We start from the raw sequence: 18,654 nt of genomic DNA on the forward strand, positions 1-18,654 counted from the left end.
ATTTTAACATGAAAGTGGATTGGGAAACCAGGGCCAGTACTCAAGAGAGAGAATTTGTAGAATATCTAAGGAATGGGTTTTTAGAACAGCTTGTTGTTGAGCCCACTAGGGGATCGGCTATGTTGGATTGGGTGTTGTGCAATGATCCAGAGGTGATACGAGAGCTTAAGGTTAAGGAACACTTAGGGAACAGTGATCACAATATGATCAAGTTCACTTTGATATTTCAGAAGGAGAAACTAAATTCCAAAGTGTCAGTATTTCAGTGGAATAAAGGAAAATACAATGGCATGAGAAGGAACTGGCCAAAGTTGACTGGAAAGGGACACTAGCAGGAAGGACAGAAGAGCAGCAATGGCTGGAGTTTCTGTGAAAAATGAGGGAAGTGCAAGACAGGTCATCATCATCAGGTGCCGTGCCCAGTTTGAGCTTTGACTGCCATGGCCCACACACTCCTGTTTCGGGTCAAGTGGATCAATTCATCGGTATTCATTTCCAGTTCTCTGGCTGCTGTCTCCATCATCATTTGTCTTTGTCTTCCTCTTGCTTTCTTCCCTTCAATCTTTCCCATAATTACTGTGCATTCTAACTCCTCTTTCCTAACCACATGTCCAATGAAGTTACGTTGCCTTTTCATGATATCATACATTATTTCTCTTTTTGTCTTTGCTCTGTCCATGACATCCTCATTAGATATTCGTTTCGTCCATGATATTCTTTGCATCCTCCTCAAAAATCACATTTCTGCTGCTACAATTCGTTTCCTCATGTTACTGGATATTGTCCAACATTCTGAGCCATATAACATAACCGGACAAACATAACATTTCAGTGCTCTGAGGTGGGTTGTCATGCCTAGTTTAGTGTTGGTCAGTATACTCTTCATATTCGTAAAGGTGTCTTTTGGCATCCCTATTCTTCTTTTGTGTCCATGTCGCACCTGCCATCTGATGTCACCCAGCTTCCTAGGTAGCAAAAGTTCTGTACTTTTTGGATATCACCATACATTCTGTCTTGTTGCAATTGATAGACCCATTTTTGCACTTTCTTCAACAATTATATCAATTAAGTTTTGTAGTTCTTCCTCCGTACTTGCAATTAACACAGCGTCATCTGCATGTCTGAAATTATTGATGTTTTCACCGCCAACTTTAATTCCCAAGATGTGTCTTATTTTTTGTAATATTGTTTCACTGGACACATTAAATAAATCAGGGGAGAAAACACTCACTTGTCTAACACCTCTCTTGATTTTCGTAAACTGACTCACTTCTCCATCTATTCTTACAGTGACAGTTTGTTCCCAGTACAGATTTCTGATTAGGTGGAGGTCTTTTGAATCTAGATCTAGAGTTTTCTGTAATATTTCAAATAACTTACTGTGCTTCACTTTATCAAATGCTTTTGTGTAGTCGATAAAACAAACACGAGGAAACAAACAAATATTTTTGCACTTGAATAGCTTGTTCTGATAGTATCCTTAACATAAATATTGTGTTTCTTGTACCTTTGTCTTTCACAAAACCACATCGTTCTTTGCCTATTTCAGCTTGTATCTTACTTTTAGCTCTTGTCCTCAAAATTCTTAGAAGTATCTTGGTGATATGACTCATTAAACTTATGGTCCTATGTAATTCACATTCTATTGCTTCAGCTTTCTTAGGAAGAGTGATAAATACTCACATGACCCACTCAGCCAACACACTTTTCATCCCTCTTCCCTCCGGGAAAAGGCTCAGGAGCTTGAAGACTCGTACGGCCAGATTTGGGAACAGCTTCTTTCCAATTGTGATAAGACAGCTGAACGGATACTGACCCAGATCTGGGACGCACCCTCCAACTGTCCGGACCTGCCTGTCGGTTTTTTGCACTACCTTACTTTGCATTTTTTATTTTCTATTCATGATTTATAATTTAAATTTTTAATATTTACTAATTTTTACTATTTTTAATATTTAATATTTGTAATCCAGGGAGTGGGAAGCACAGAATCAAATATCACTGTGATGATTGTACATTCTAGTATCAATTGTTTGGCGACAATATAGTATAAGTATAAATACTGATTTTTTTAATCTCTTCTGGCATTATTCCAGTCTCATCAATGTCATTGATTAAATCAGTAAGTTTTTCAATTCCATAATCTTCAAAGGCGATAATTTGTTCTGTTACTAATTCATCAGGACCTGCTGCCTTTCCTTTCCTCACTTTATTCGATGAGATTATGAACAGGTGGACTGAGTATATTCAGGAATTGTTTGAAGACGATCGAGGCGAAAAATCAGAAATTAAGAAAAACATTGAAGGTCCAAGTATTTTAAAATCTGAAGTTCGTAATGCAAGACAGATATATTCCAAATAAAAAGAAATTTTCAAATGGAAGAAGGACAATACCGTGGCTGACAAGTGAAGTCAGAGCCAAAGTAAAAACAAAAGAGAAGACATACAAGGAAGCCAGAGCTAGTGGGAAGATAGAGGATTGGGGAGCTTGCAGAAGGAAACTAAGAAGGTCATTAGGAAGGAAAAGATGAATTATGAAAGGAAATTGGCGACTAACATCAAAGAAAATACTAAAAGTTTTTTTAAGTATATAAAGGGCAAAGGAGAGTTGACGGTAGATATAGGACCAATAAAATTTGTTGCTGGAGAATTTGTAATGAGAGATACAGAGATGGCAGAGGAACTGAATGCGTATTTTGCATCAGTCTTCACAGTGGAAGACATTTGCAGTATACCGGACATACAAGAGTGTCAGGGAAGTGAAGTATGTGCAGTGAAAATTATGACTGAAAAGGTAACCAGGAAGAAGACCATACATGGCCTCCTCTACTGCCATGATGAGGCTAAACTCAGGTTGGAGGAGCAACACCTCATATACCGTCTAGGTAGTCTCCAGACCCTTGGTATGAACATAGAATTCTCCAACTTCCAGTAATTCCCTCCCCCTCCCTTCCTCTATCCCTATTTCACTCTACCCCCTCCCCCAGCTCCCTAATGGTTCCGCCTCCTTCTTCTACTACCCATTATTTTCAGGGCTATGATGTCAATGCTTCCCCTCCCCCACTCCTTTGTCTTTCAAATTACTGGTCTTTCAACTGAAGCTACAAGCATTCTTCAAATCCTTCCCCATCTTTCATTCTTCAGTCCTGACGAAGGGTTCCGGCCCAAAACATCGACTCATCATTTCTGATTCATGCTGCCCGACCTGCTGAGTTCATCCAGCGTACTGAAAGTGTTGCTGCAAATTAACATTCAGGGTGTTCTGTGCAAGGAGTCCCAAGTCCCTTTGCATCTCAGATTTCTGGATTTTCTCACTGTTTAGAAAATAGTCTCCACATTTATTTCTACAACCGAAGTGCATGACTATGCATTTTCCAACATTGTATTTCATTTGCCATTTTCTTGCCCATTCTCCTAACCTGTCTAAGTCCTTCTGCATCCTGTTTCCTCAACACTACCTGCCCTCCACCAATCTTCGTATCATCTCCAAATTTAGCAACAAAGCCACCTATTCCATCATCTAAGTCATTGATATACAACATAAAATGAAGTGGTTCCAACACCAACCCCTTTCTCGAGTCTATCTCGGACACTTCTCTCCCCTTTCTCGATCTCCCGGACTCCATCTCTGGAGACAGACTGTCCACTGACATCTTCTACAAGCCCACTGACTCTCATAACTACCTCGACTATACCTCTTCCCACCCTGCCACATGCAAAAATTCCATTCCCTATTCCCAGTTCCTCCGGCTCCACCACATCTGTTCCCAGGATGAGGTTTTCCGTTCCAGGACATCTCAAATGTCCTCTTTCTTTAAGGATCGTGGTTTCCCTTCTGCCGTCATCAATGATACCCTCACCCACATCTTCTCCATTTCCTGCACCGGCCCTCACCCCATCCTCCCACCACCACAACAGGGACAGAGTTCCCCTTGTCCCCACCTACCACCCCACCAGCCTCTGGATCCAGCACATTATCCTCTGCAACTTCCGCCACCTTCAACAGGACCCCACCACTAAGCACATCTTTCCCTCTCCACCCCTCTCTGCTTTCCACAGGGATTGGTCCCTCTGCGACTCCCTGATCCACACGTCCCTCCCCACGGATCTCCCACCTGACACTTATCTCTGTAAGCGCAAGTGCTACACCTGTCCCTACACCTCCTCTCTTGCCACCATTCAAGACCCCAAACAGTCCTTCCAGGTGAGGCAACACTTCACTTCTGAGTCTGTTGGGGTCACCTATTGCATCCGGTGCTCCCGGTGCGGCCTCCTCTACATCGGTGAAACCCGACGCAGATTGGGGGACCGCTTCATCGAGCACCTCCGCTCCCTCCGCCACAACAGACAGGATCTCCCAGTAGCCACCCACTTCAACTCTGCTTCCCATTCCCATTTGGATATGTCCATACATGGCCTCCTCTACTGCTATGATGAGGCTAAACTCAGGTTGGAGGAGCAACACCTCATATACCGTCTAGGTAGTCTCCAGCCCCTTGGTGTGAACATAGAATTCTCCAACTTCTGGTAATTCCCTCCCCCTCCCTTCCTCTATCCCTATGTCACTCTGCCCCCTCCCCAGCTGCCTATCACCTCCCTCATGGTTCCGCCTCCTTCTACTACCCATTGTGTTTTCCCCTATTCCTTCTTCACCTTTCCTGCCTATCACCTCCCTGCTTCCCCTCTCCCACCCCTTTATCTTTCCCCTTACTGGTTCTTCACCTGGAACCTACCAGCCTTCTCCTTCCCACCCTCCCCCCACCTTCTTTATAGGGCCTCTGCCCCTTCCCTCTACAGTCCTGACGAAGGGTTCCGGCCCGAAATGTCGACTGATCGTTTCCACGGATGCTGCCGGACCTGCTGAGTTCCTCCAGCGTATTGTGAGTGTTGCGTTGACCCCTGCGGAACACCATGAGTCACTGGCAGCCAACCAGACAAGGATCCTTTTATTCCCACTCGCTGCCTCCTACCATTCAGCCAATGCTCTACATATGCCAGTTACTTTCCTGTAATGCCATGGGCTGTTAACTTGGTAAGCAGCCTCATGTGTGACACCTTGTCAAAGGCCTTATGAAAGTCCAAATATACAACATCCACTGCATCACTTTTATCTATCCTACATGTAATTTCCTCAAATAATTCCACCAGGTTTGTCAGGCAGGATTTTCCCTTAAGGAAACCAAGCTGACTTTGTCCTATCTTGTCCTGTGTCACCAAGTACTCCATAACCTCATCCTTAACAATTGACTCCAGCATCTTCCCAACCACTGAGGTCAGGCTAACTGGTCTATAATTTCCTTTCTGCTGCCTTTCTCCTTTCTTAAAGAGTGGAGTAACATTTGCAATTTTCCAGTCCTCTGGCACCAAGTCAGAGTCCAATAATTTTTGAAAGATTATTTCTAATGCTGCCCCAATCTCTAACACTACCCCTTTCAGAACCCTAGGGTGTAATTCATCTGGTCCAGGTGTCTTGCGTACTCTTAGGTCTTTCAGCTTTTTGAGCACCTTCTCTCTGTAATAGTAACTGCACCCACTTCTCTTCCCTCACAACCTTCAACATCTGGCACACTGTTAGTGTCTTCCACGGTGAAGACTGATGCAAAATACTGATTTAGTTCATCTGCCATCTCCTTGTCCCCCGTTATTATTTCTCCTGCCTCACTTTCTCGTGGTCCTATATCCTCTCTCATCTCTCTTTTATTTTTAACATACTTGAAAAAACTTCTGCTATCCACTTTGATATTGTTTGCTAGCTTGATTTCATATTTAGTCCTTTCCTTCCTAATGATTCTTTTAGTTGTTCTCTGCAGGTTTTTAAAAGCTTCCCAATCCTCTGTCTTACCACTAATTTTTGCTTTGTTGTATGCCTTCTCTTTTGCTTTTACATTAGCTTTGACTTCCCTTGTCAGCCATAGTTGTACTATTTTTCCATTGAATATTTCTTTGTTTTTGGAATATTTCTATCATCCACCTTCATCATTTTCCCCAGAAACACACACCATTGCTCCTCTGCAGTCAAACCTGCCAGCAGCTCCTTCCAATTTACTTTGCCCAACTCCTCTCTGATACCACTGTAATTTCCTTTACTCCATTGAAACACTTTACGTCAGACTTTACTTTCTCCCTATCAAATTTCAAGTTGAGCTCAATCATTTTGTATTCACTGCCTCCTAAGGGTTCTTTCACCTCTGGTTCATTATGCAACACCCAATCCAGTATAACTGATCTCCTAGTAGGTTCAACGACAAACTGCTCTAAAAAGCCATCTCATGGGCATTCAATAAACTCACTCTCTTGAGATCTATTACCAACCTGATTTTCTCATTTGACCTGCATGTTGAAATCTCCTATTACTATCATAACATTGCCCTTTTAACAGGCCTTTTCTATTTCCCATAGTAAGCTGTGGTCCACATCCTGGCTACTGTTGGGAGACCTGTATATAACTGCCATCAGGGTCCTTTTACCCTTGCAGTTTCTTAACTCAACCCACAAAGTTTCAACATTTTCTAATCCTATGTCACATCTTTCTACTGATTTCAGCTGTGGCAGCGTGTTTGTGTCCTTGAGCAAGGCACTTAATCACACATTGCTGCAGTCTGTGCGAGGAATGGCGCCCCACACAGACTTCCAATCTGCGCCTTGTAAGGCATGAAAGTACCTGACGCAGGCCTCTCATGGTCTGAGTTGACGTTCCCCTCCCTCTACTGATTTGATGTCATTCTTTATCAACAAAGCCATGGCAACCCTTCTGCCTACCTTCTTATCCCTCTGAAACAACATGTAATCTTGGACATTCAGCTCCCAACTACAACCATCCTTCAGCCATGATTCAGTGATGGCCACAGCATCATACCTGACAATCTGTAATAGTGCAAAAAGATCATCCACTTTATTTCTTATACTCTGTACATCAAGATATAGTGCTTTGAATACTCTATTTGCTACCCTTTTTGATTCTGCATCCCTAATGTACTGATACTCACCCTGCTGGCTGCAATTTTGTCCCATCACCTGCCTGCCCTTCCTGACAATCTGACTACACGCTATCATTACTTCTTTACCATCCTTCCTTTCCTGAGTCCCGTCACTTTTGTTACCACCCCGCTGCCAAATGAGTTTAAACCCTCCCCAACAGCTCTAACAAAGCTGCCCGTGAGAATATTGGTTCCCATTGGGTTCAAGTGCAACCTGTCACTTTTGAACAGGTCATACCTCCCCCCCCCAGAAGAGATCCCAATGATCCAAGAACCTGAAGCCCTGCCCCCTGCACCAGCTTCTTAGCCATGCATTAATCTGCCAATTCATCCTGCTTCTACCCTGACAGGCATATGGCACAGGCAGCAATCCAGAAATTACTTCCCTGGTGGTCCTCCTTTTCAGCTTTCAAAGTAGCTCATTAAATTCTCTTCTCAGAACCTCTTTGCTTTTCCTGCCTATGTCATTGGTACCAATTTGTACCAAGACATCTAGCTGCTCGCCCTCCCTATCCAAAACATTGTGGACGTGATCCGAAGATGTCCCTGACCCTGGCACTTGGGAGGCAACATACCATTTGGGTGTCCGGTTCACCTCCACAGAATCTCCTGTCTGTTCCTGTATCACCATCACTCCCCTCTTCTCCTTCCTTACCTTCTGCATTAGAGACCCATGCTCAATGCCAGTAACCAGGTCTCCATGGCATTCCCCTGGGAAGTCACCCCTACAACAGCATCCAAAGTGGTATACTGATTATTGAGGGGAATGGCCACCGGGGTGCTCTGTGCTAACTGTCTATTAATGTTCTACTTCTCCTGACAGTCACCCAGCTACTCGCCTCCTGCAACTTCGGGGTGACTACTTCCCTGTAACTGTGATCGATTATCTCCTCACTCGCCCGTACAAGCCGAAGGTCAACCAGCTGCTCTCGAGATCCCTAACACGGTCTTCAAGGAGCTGCTGCCGGATGCACCTCACACAGATGTTGTTCCCTGGGAGACTCTGGGTCTCCCAGGACTCCAACATCCAGCATGAAGAACACACAACAGCCATTTACTACACTCAGTACAGCAAGAGAGAGAAAAAGGAACTTTAACAGAAGCTTACTCAGAGCCAATGCCTTTTTCGAGCTGAAGCCTCCTTTGACCCAAAGCCTGACACTCCTACTCTCACCACAGGCCTACGCCCAACAATGGCCAACCCGCCTGTCCCTTTTGTACTTTCAGACAGGTGTCTTGAACTTGAGAGAAACCTCGTCGCTGTGGCCTGCTCCTGCCACTAATTGGGCTGTTGGAATGAGCTGGAAAACCCAAACCACCCTGTCAGGTACCACAATCATTCCATGGTTAAAGTTACTTTGATTTCCATTCTGTTGTTTGGTCTCAACAACAACTGAACCTCTTGACCATGTCTGCATGCTTTTATGTGTAAGGGGTTTCTTCTTTTATGTTACTGCATAGGCTAATTAAAATGACTTCTTTGTTATGTTGTAATTGTAATGTCTTCTTTGTTATGTTAACTGCTGAGAAAATCCTCCCGCTAGCAGTTTGTTTGGATTATGTTACTGATAAGAGGATGAACGAACCAATTGGGATAGATGTTATTCTTTCTGTGTGACTGTAAGTTATCATGATGCACGGGTTTTGGGGGAGAAGGCGCGAGAGAGACAGAGGATGGACAAGGTGCTGTCCGTCTGCTAGTGGGGTCGGACCCCGAGCAGGAGTCCGAGGTCCAGGGTGTGCGGCGAGTAGAGGAGACGGAGACAGACTAGTGTGGAGCGTCTGGTCGACCACCATTGTTGGTCCCAGGCAGCAGGTCGAGGTGGTCCGAGGGGATCGCAGAGTGAAGAAGAAGGGTCCTGAGCTCCAACTGTTTGTGCACGAAGAGATTGAACTTTCATAAGTATAGCGTCTTTTATTTTCCTTTTATATTTTATCTCTATTAATTATATAGTTCCAGTAATATCTATAAACTGCAAGTCATTTAATTGTATCTGGTGTATTGTCTGTTATGTGGGTGGGGTGGGGTACATCACACAGCATCCACACAAACTAATTACCCAGTTTGGTGGGGCCGAGGGCTGTTTCCCTACACGACAGCAAGCCGAGCGACCCTAAGGCTTGCCGGGGGGCTACATATGTTTTGAGTTGCTCCCAAGTGTTTGACTGATTATATGTTTGCATTAACAAGCAGGTGTACAGGTATACCTGATAAAGAGGCCACAGAATGTAACCTAAGATCAGTCTAACCCCTCCCTCCTACATAGCCCTCCATTTTTCTATCATCCACGTGCCTATCCAAGAGTCTCTTAAATGTCCCTAATGTATCTGTCTCTACCACCACCCCAGGCAGGGAGAAAGACCACTCCCCATTTAAAAAACATTACCTCTGACATCCCCCATTACTATCCTTCAGCCAACTTAAAATCATGCCTCCTCTTTTAAGTTTTTCCGCGCTGGGAAAAAGTCCCCTCTATCAATGCCTCTTATCATCTTGTACATCTTTATCAAGAAAGTTCTCGTCCTCCTTTGTCCACAACCTATGGACAGGTGTTCTTTACCTCACATTATCGATATTTATTGCTTATTTATTTATTTACCTACTTATGTTATTTCTTTTCTCTTGTGTATTTGCACAGTTCGTTGTTTTTTGCACATTGGTTGTTGCCTTTCCTGTTAGGTGTCCTGTCTTTCACTGATTCTATTGTGTTTCTTGTATTTACTGTGAATGCCCACAAGAAAATGAAGCTCAGTGTTGCATACCGTGACATATACGCACTTTGATAATAATTTACTTTGGACTTCGAACTTGCAGGGAGTTTTTACGATCTCCTCATGGCTGTGTGTGTGTGTTACCTGCGGGTTCTCTGGTTTCCTCTCACATTGCAAAGACATTTAAATCAGGGTTAGTGAGTTGTGGGCATGCTGTGTTGTCACCAGAAACATGGTGACACTTGTGGGCTGCCCCCAGCACATCCTTGGACTGTGTTGGTCATTGACACAAATAACACATTTCACTGTATGTTTTGATGTACTGGTAATAAATAAAGCTTTTTGGTGCTAATCTGGGGCTTAAACCATAAATCATAAGAGCAGAATTAGGCCATTCAGCCCATCGTCTGCTCTATTATTCCATCATGGCTGATTTGTTATCCCTCTCAACCTTATTCTCTTGCCTTCTCCCTGTAACCTTTGATGCCCTTTATAAGCCTTGAACCCACAACTAAATTCCATTCCTTGGGAACTTGCTATCTGCCTATTTGCCGCCATTTTCTATTTTCCAGTTGGGGCAACCATTCAGAAATGTTTCTTAAGCCCATTATCTCTGCTGGGGTGTAGGCCGCTGACAGCAACTGACTAGAATCTCTGAAGTGGGCCAGTCCTCTGCGGGAAAACCCTCCTCTCCCACGGATGAGGTCGCTAGACCATCGGTTGGTGTTTGTGTATTGCTGGCTTTTTACAGGAAGGTGTTGCTAGCCCCTTGCCCTACCCACATCCTTTCACATTCCGGCTCGGAGGAGTTCAAAAATTTTATTACATTGACTGTGAAACCTTTTGGGGTTGGGGTGCCCTGAGTGTTTTGGGTTTGGGCTGTCCTGAGTGTTTTGGGGATGGGGTGTCCTGAGTGTCTTGGAGATGAGATGTCCTGAGTGTTTTGGGGTTGGAGTATCCTGAATGTTTTGGGGTTGGGGTGTCCTGAGTGTTTTGGGGTTGGGGTGTCCTGAGTGTTTTGGGAGTGGGGTGTCCTGAGTATTTTGGGTTGGGGTGTCCTGAGTGTTTTGGGAGTGGGGTGTCCTGAGTATTTTGGGTTGGGGTGTCCTGAGTGTTTTGGGGGTGGGGTGTCCTGAGTGTTTTGGGTTGGGGTGTCCTGAGTGTTTTTGGGTTGGGGTGTCCTGAGTGTTTTGGGGGTGGGGTGTCCTGAGTGTTTTGGGTTGGGGTGTCCTGAGTGTTTTGGGATTGGGGTGTCCTGAGTGTTTTGGGGGTGGGGTGTCCTGACCATTTGGGTTTGGATGTCCTCAGTGTTTTGGGGTTGGGCTTTCTGAGTATTTGAATCCGATAAAGAAATAGGAAACATTTCTTTTATCTTCTCTCTCCACTGACTTGCTTAAGCTATTGAGTGTTTCATTGTGGTTGCCTTTTGATTGGCAAATGCTTCTGTACTTTGCTACTCTCTGGGGTTTCCATGACATTGGTCTAGTTCAATTTTCCAGTGTTATAATTTCCTTCCAATTTGCAGAATCACGGGATGATTATTGATCAGAAACAGACCCTTCGGCCCGACTCTCCCTGCTGATCTGTGAATGAAGCATATGCCTCTAAACCTGTATCCCTCTGGCCTTTTTATGCCATGGACTCCTGCCGTTAACCGAGGGGTCCATGTACCCCGGGCTGGGAACTTCTGTCTGCTCTAAAGCTTTCCTATCCATTTACCTCGATATATCACCAAAGACTCTCACAAATTTAGGGGACTCTCACAAAAGGAGGGGAGGGGAAGATGGCAGCGCGATGCAGTGCGCGCGGCCGCTCCGAAATGATATCGTATTTGTAAGAAGGATGCCGTGCACATTCCTGATTTGATGGAGACAGACGTGAGAAGCACAGAGGAACATCTGGAGAAACTTCTGAAATGCCTGCTTCGCTGCCGCTGCTACTGTGCGATTGAGAATCTCCGGAGATGAAGGCCCCAATTCCTCGGCTTTGCCTATTGCCTGTTGCCGGGGCCGGGGCCGAAGTGCTCGGAGATGGTGCTCGGTGTTGGAGGGCTGGTCGGAGGCTCAAAGTTTTCGGACGGACTCAAGAGTCGGCTGTGGTCGGGTGCTTCCAGGGTGCTGGATCAGCAAGTTTGCGGCGCTGGAAGCTCATGGCAGGGAGAGTTTTTCTTCCTTCTACCGTCTGCGTGAGATGATGGGACTTTTGAGAGACTTTGAGACTTTTTTACCATGCTCATGGTCTGTTCTTTATCAAATTACGGTATTGCTTTGCACTGCTGTAACTATATGTTATAATTATGTGGTCTTTGTCAGTTTTTCAGTCTTGTTTGTCTTGTGTTTCTGTGATATCATTCTGGAGGAACATTGTATCATTTCTTAATGCATGCATTACTAAATGACAATAAAAGAGGACTGCGTGTCCTCATAATCTAATCTAATCTAATTTCTACAGATGTTATGTGGAGAGCATTCTGACTGGCTGCATCACCATCTGGTACGGAGGGGCCACTGCAGAGGATCAGAAAAAGCTGCAGAAAGTTGCAAACTAAGTCAGTTCCACCACAGGCACCAGCCTCCCCAGCATCGAGGACAACTTCAACTGGTGATGCCTCGAAAAGGCAGTGTCCATCATTGAGGACCCTCCCTCGCCCAGGATGCGTCCTCTACTCATTGTTACCACCAAGGTGATGGGACAGGAGCCTGAAGACACATGCTGTATCTCAAAATAAAATAAAATAAATACATTTCCGTGACATAAATGGTGATGGAAGAACCTGACAAGTCAGGCAGCATCTGTGAGAAAGCAGACCATCATATACAGGAGCAGAATTTGGCCATTTGGCCCATCGAATCTGCTCCGCTATTCCATCGGGCTGATTTATGATCCCTCTCAATCCCAGTCTCTTGCCTTCTCCCGTAACCTTTGACACCCTGACTGACGAACCTATCAACTGCTATACCCAATGACTTGGCCTCCACAGCCATCTGCGGCAATGAATTCAACAGGTTCGTCAACCTCTGGCTAAAGAAATTTCCCCTCATCTCTGTTCTAAATGATCGCCCCCTCTATGCAGAGACTGTACCCTCTGGTTCTAGACTCCCCCACTATAGGAAAAATCCTCTCCACTCTATCTGGGCCTTTCAATAATTGATAGGTTTCAATGCGATCAGAGACCTTTCCTTGGAACTGGAATGAGTTGAGGCTGTGGTAGGGGGAGCCAACCCTGAACATTAACTGATTGCTCTTTGCAGTTCAAATTTCCACCCTTTGTTTCTTTTCTTTTGATTCTCAAACCCCTGGGAGGTGTAGGTGTTGGATTGTGGAGATCGAGCAAGGGAATACGATGAATTCTAAGTGCCAGCGCATAGGTATGCAAGTGGCTTCTGCCTGTCCTTGCATTTGCTAGAAAGATCATAAGACAGAAGAGCAGAATCAGGCTATTCAAAGTTTCAGGGGTGCATTTAATATTCGAAAAATGTATATAATATACATCCTGAAATTCCTTTTCTTCGCAACCCTCCACGAAAGAAGAATGAATGACAGGTAAGTATTAGAACCCCCAAAGCCCCCCTAACTCCCCCCTCCCACATATAAGCATCAGCAAAGTAATGACACCCCCTCCCCAACCAGCAAAAAACATCGGCACCCCCCACCGAGCACTCAAGCGTGCAGCAAAGCATCAATGAAGATACAGACTTGCAGTACCCCAAAGACTACTTGTTCACCCAGTAATTCGACAGACCACAGGCTCTCTCTCTCTTTCCCTAATAAGGGAGAAAGAGGTGTCCCTGTTTCACCCATTGAGTCTGCTCCACCATTCCATCATGGCTGATTTATTTATTTATTGAGATACAGCGCAGAACAGGCCCTTGCGGCCCCATTGAGCCATGCCTCCCAGTAACCCGGCTACTAAACCCTAGCCTAATCATAGGACAATTTACCATGAGGAATTAACCTACTAACCCATACATCTTTGGACTGTGGTCAGAAACCGGAGCACATGGGGAGAACTCCTTAGCAAGGATGTCAGAATTGAACTCTGAACTCTGACTCCCCAAGCTGTGATGGTGTTGTTCTAACTGCTACGTTACCATGGTGCCCATCTGTATCATCCCTCCCTACCCCAGTCTCCTGCCTTCTCCCCGTAACCTGTGACACCCAGAATACTCAAGACCCTATCAACCTTCACTTCAACTATACTTAATGACTTGGCCTCCACGGCCTTTTGTGGCAACGAATCCCTCAGATTGTTTCCACCCCCCAGTAGCTAAAGAAATTTCTCCTCATATGAGACACAAGACACAGGACTGGAGCAGGAACTTAGTGGAAAAGCAAGATTTGGAAATGAATTATAGATGTTAGGAATTCCCCTGATACCATGTTCCTTTTCACTTGACTGGGAGAAATTGAGAGGTTTCGCAAGGGCAGTACTCTGCCTGCTGTGTTAATTATCCACTGTCACAGGTCTGCCTGACGTGCAAATGGAGCCTGTGTTAGTATGAATCATTTTCCAGAGATGGGCGGGTGGAGGAAGAGAGGGGTGGGAGGGAGGGAGGGGGGGGAGAGAGGGAGATAGAGAGAGAGAGAGAAAGAGAGAGAGAGAGAGAGAGAGAGAACAAACCTGTGGGATGTTGAAATATTGGAAGTTAGCTTTTGATGTACTGTAGAGTGAGCCGGGAGAGAGGAAGAGAGGGTGTGGGGGAAGTGGAAAGGGAAGGAGAGGGAAAGGGAGCTGGAGATGAAGTGGAAAGAGAAAGGGGAGAAGGAGAGAAGAAAAGTGGGATGGAAGATAGGGGTTGAGAGGGGAGGCAGGGAGAGGGAGAGAGGAAGAGAATGGGGGACAGAATGCTGAGAGAGGAAGAGGAAGGGGGTGAGGGAGAGGGAGATGGGGGTGGGAGAGAGAGAAGGGTTAGGGACAGAGAGATACAGAAAGAGAGAGAGTGGCAGAGGGAGAGAGGGCAGTGAGAGTGAGAGAGGGGATGTGAGAGAGGGTGATAGGGGAAGGTAGAGAGGGAGGTTTGAAATTATCTCCCGGATACATACAGCAGTTCAGCAGAGAAACAGGCCCTTTAGCCCAATATGTCTGTGCTAAGCAATGCCCAATTAAGCTCAATCCATTCTCTCTGCATCTGATCCACATTCCTCTATATTCATGTAGCTGTCTAACAGCCTCTATATGCCACTATCATATCTATCTAGCATATCATATCTACTTATCTGTCATATCTGCCTCTACCACCACCCCGGGCAATACACTTATGATACCCACCAGCCTCTATGTCAAAAAACCTTCCCCTCATACCTCCACCAAGCTCTCCCTCCCACTTATCTTAAAGCTAAGTCCTCTGGTATTAGCCATTTCAACCCTGGGAAAGGGACACTGTCTATCAACTCTGTGCTTCTCGTAATCTTATAAACCTCTCTCAGATCTCCCCTCAGCCTCTGGTCTCCGGAGAAAACAACCCAGATTTGTCCAACTTCTGATTATAGCCCATGCCCTCTAATCCAGGCAGCCTCCTGGTTGACCTCTTCTGCACCCTCTCCAAAGCCTCGACATCCTTCCTATAATGGGTTAACCGTAACTGCACACAATACTTCTGATGTGGATGAACCGAAGTTTTATACTGCAACATAACTTGTAGAGTATGACTCTCATGCTCAGTGACCAGGCCCACGAAGGCCATTCTATTTGTTTGCAAAGCTGGTTCGAAGTTCAAGTTTATTGTCATTCAACCATTCACATGTTTACAGCTGAATGAAACATTGTCCCCTGGGGCCTAGGTGCAAAATACTGTACATGTACTCTCACACAGCACATATAGTAACCATCCAGCACAAAATACCAGGAACACAAGCCCCCGAGTGGCCGTGCCTGACATCAAGTATGAGCTGCATGTTTATATAACGTCCCTGCTACTATTATAACGTATGTATTTATTGAGGTACAGCATTTATGGCCTTCCGAGCTGTGTCACCCACTAACCTCCAATTTAATCTTAGCCTAATCACGGGACGATTTACAGTGACCTGCCAGTACTGTATGTCTTCGGACTGTGGGAGGAAACCCCCATGGGGTCACAGGGAGACGAAACGAGCAGTCATATAAACGTGTGAAGCAGCAGTGAAAACTGACCGGTGCACAATGGCCCCTGTCACCCTCACTGTTCCAAAGGCAGGACAGAAAATTGCTACTTTTATGCAGAATTGGGCATTTGGTAAATTATGTTTGAATTCCTTACTCGCAAGATTTTTTAAAATATACTCATTTATGGGATGTGGGTGTGGCCAGCTAAGTCAGCATTTATTGCTCATCCCCAGTAAGATCATTGCCATTCACAATGGAGGTATTAAAAGTCAATTGAAACTACTAACAGTATCACAGGAGAGCCCAACTTTAAATGTATGGATGGAAATTACATAGACATTTACAAAATGGAGAAGATAACAGCATCTGTTAATCATAAGTTGGAACAGTTTTATTCATACTGGAAAAATGGTTTAACTACATAACACCTCATAGGCCTGATTTTCTTCTCACAAGTCAATGAATATGTTGTAAAAAAAAGATCACTCCCTACTCTGTACATAGTTTTCATCTTTCGATTGTTCTTTCTTTCCTCTCCTTTAGGTGTATACCTCAGATAAATATTATGTGGAGATTTCGCAGCGCATCTCGTGCTCCCGGTGCGGCCTCCTGTACATCGGTGAAACCGGACACAGATTGGGGGACCGCTTCGTCGAGCACCTCCGCTCCGTCCGCCACAACAGACAGGATCTCCCGGTAGCCACCCACTTCAACTCTGCTTCCCACTCCCATTCAGATATGTCCATACATGGCCTCCTCTACTGCCATGATCAGGCCAAACTCAGGTTGGAGGAGCAACACCTCATATACCATCTAGGTAGTCTCCAGCCCCTTGGTATGAACATAGAATTCTCCAACTTCCGGTAATTCCCTCCCCCTCCCTTCCCCTATCCCTATGTCACTCTGCCCCTCCCCCAGCTGCCAATCACCTCCTTCATGGTTCCGCCTCCTTCTACTACCCATTGTGTTTTCCCCTATTCCTTCTTCACCTTTCCTGCCTGTCACTTCCCTGCTTCCCCTCCCCCACCCCTTTATCTTTCCCCTCACTGGTTTTTCACCTGGAACCTACCAGCCTTCTCCTTCCCACCCTCCCCCCACCTTCTTTATAGGGCCTCTGCCCCTTCCCTCTACAGTCCTGACGAAGGGTCCCGGCCCGAAACGTTGACCGATCTTTTCCACGAATGCTGCCCGACCTGCTGAGTTCCTCCAGCGTGTTGTGAGAGTTGTAGATGTGGGGATTTGTGACAAATATGATTATGTGAGATATATATATATACAGTATGTTTGTTTGATGATGAAATTCAATAAAAAATAAATTACACAAAAAACTACAAACAGACAACCAATGATATTCTGAAGTTAGTAAAGAAATTACCCCTTAGTTGTTGAGTGTGTTTCACATCCTTCCTTCATTCCTATTTTGTCTATCTCCGGCATGCCCTATTGTGTAAAGGGACACTTTGATTTAGGAAGATCTTTCTAGAAAAGAATCACTACAGAGGCTTCACTTGACAGGCTTGAGTAAATACGGGCACAGTCACCCCAGCATATCTGGTCCCCAGTGGTCTCAGTTCAAAGGTCTCATTTGATTACAACTGCCCCAGGCCATCCTTGCCTGGACATTGCCTTTAACCCTTACTTTACCACAACTTCCACTTATTTGTACCTGATCCCACACCAGCTGTAGGAGGAAATAGCAAGCTTAAACAATGCACTGCAGTCACAGGAAGAATAATCTCATCTCTTCATGATTCAAGAACTGAAATTGCTTAACGCCATTTCCAGTACACAAGTGGAAAGGATAATTATTACTTCAGTTCTGATGCAGCAAAAAAAAACACAATAAGGTGAAGAAGAACACAATAATAATAAAAAACTCGATACATATAAATAGATAGGATAGTTTATATACACAGATTGCACAGAGCTTATGTACATAGATTGTAGGTGGCTTGGTGGAGATATGTCTTTATCAAAGGAGGTGTAAGGCATCGCTTCCCTTCACTAGCCTACAGGTCAAACTAAAGAAATTTGCCCTGTCCCCTAAAACCCTCACAAATTTTTATAGATGCACTGTAGAAAGCATTCTTCTAGGGTGCATCACAACCTGGTATGGAAGTTGTCCTGTCCAAGACCGAAAGAAGCTGCAGAAGATCGTGAACACGGTGCAGTGCATCACATAAACCAATCTTCCGTCCGTGGACTCACTTTACACCGCACGCTGTCAGAGCAGTGCTGCCAGGATAATCAAGGACACGACCCACCCAGCCAACACACTTTTCATCTCTCTTCCCTCCGGGAGAAGGTTCAGGAGCTTGAAGACTCGTACGGCCAGATTTGGGAACAGCTTCTTTCCAACTGTGATAAGACTGCTGAACAGATCCTGACCTGGATCTGGGCCGTACCCTCCAAATATCCAGACCTGCCTCTCGGTTTTTTTGCACTACTTTACTTCCCATTTTTCTATTTTCTATTTATGATTTATAATTTAAATTTTTAATATTTACTAATTTTAACAATTTTTAATATTTAGTATTTGTAATCCAGGGAGTGTGAAGCACAGAATCAAATATCATTGTGATGATTGTATGTTCTAGTACCAATTGTTTAGCAACAATAAAGTATAAAGTATAAAGTAAGTTTAGCACTTGCTCAGCCCCCAGTCAGCGTCATGTGAATCCACGGGAGCCGGCGGTGGCTGGGAGCATGAAGGGCTGGGTTAGAAACATAAAATTCTACAGCACATTACAGCACAACGTTGTGTTGGCCATGGAACCATATGGGTGGGGGTGTTGATCAGCCTCACAGCTTGGGGAAAGTAACTGTTTTTGAGTCTGGTGGTCCTAGTGTGGATGCCATGTAGCCCCCTCCCTGAGAGGA

General features: G+C 45.0%; 1 long non-coding RNA gene across 1 annotated transcript in view; it reads left to right on the forward strand.

The window, feature by feature from the left end:
- LOC140205726 (uncharacterized) overlaps positions 1-17,063 on the forward strand; it is a 50,420-nt gene extending 33,357 nt beyond the window's left edge. The window contains exons 2-4 of the long non-coding RNA XR_011887960.1: positions 8,205-8,304; positions 12,141-12,372; positions 16,318-17,063. This is a non-coding gene — a long non-coding RNA (uncharacterized lncRNA). The remainder of the gene's footprint in view (positions 1-8,204; positions 8,305-12,140; positions 12,373-16,317) is intronic.
- Positions 17,064-18,654: the final 1,591 nt, after the last annotated feature.

This window comes from Mobula birostris, chromosome 12 (assembly GCF_030028105.1).
Source record: "Mobula birostris isolate sMobBir1 chromosome 12, sMobBir1.hap1, whole genome shotgun sequence".
In the NCBI taxonomy this organism is placed as follows: Eukaryota; Metazoa; Chordata; class Chondrichthyes; order Myliobatiformes; family Myliobatidae; genus Mobula; species Mobula birostris.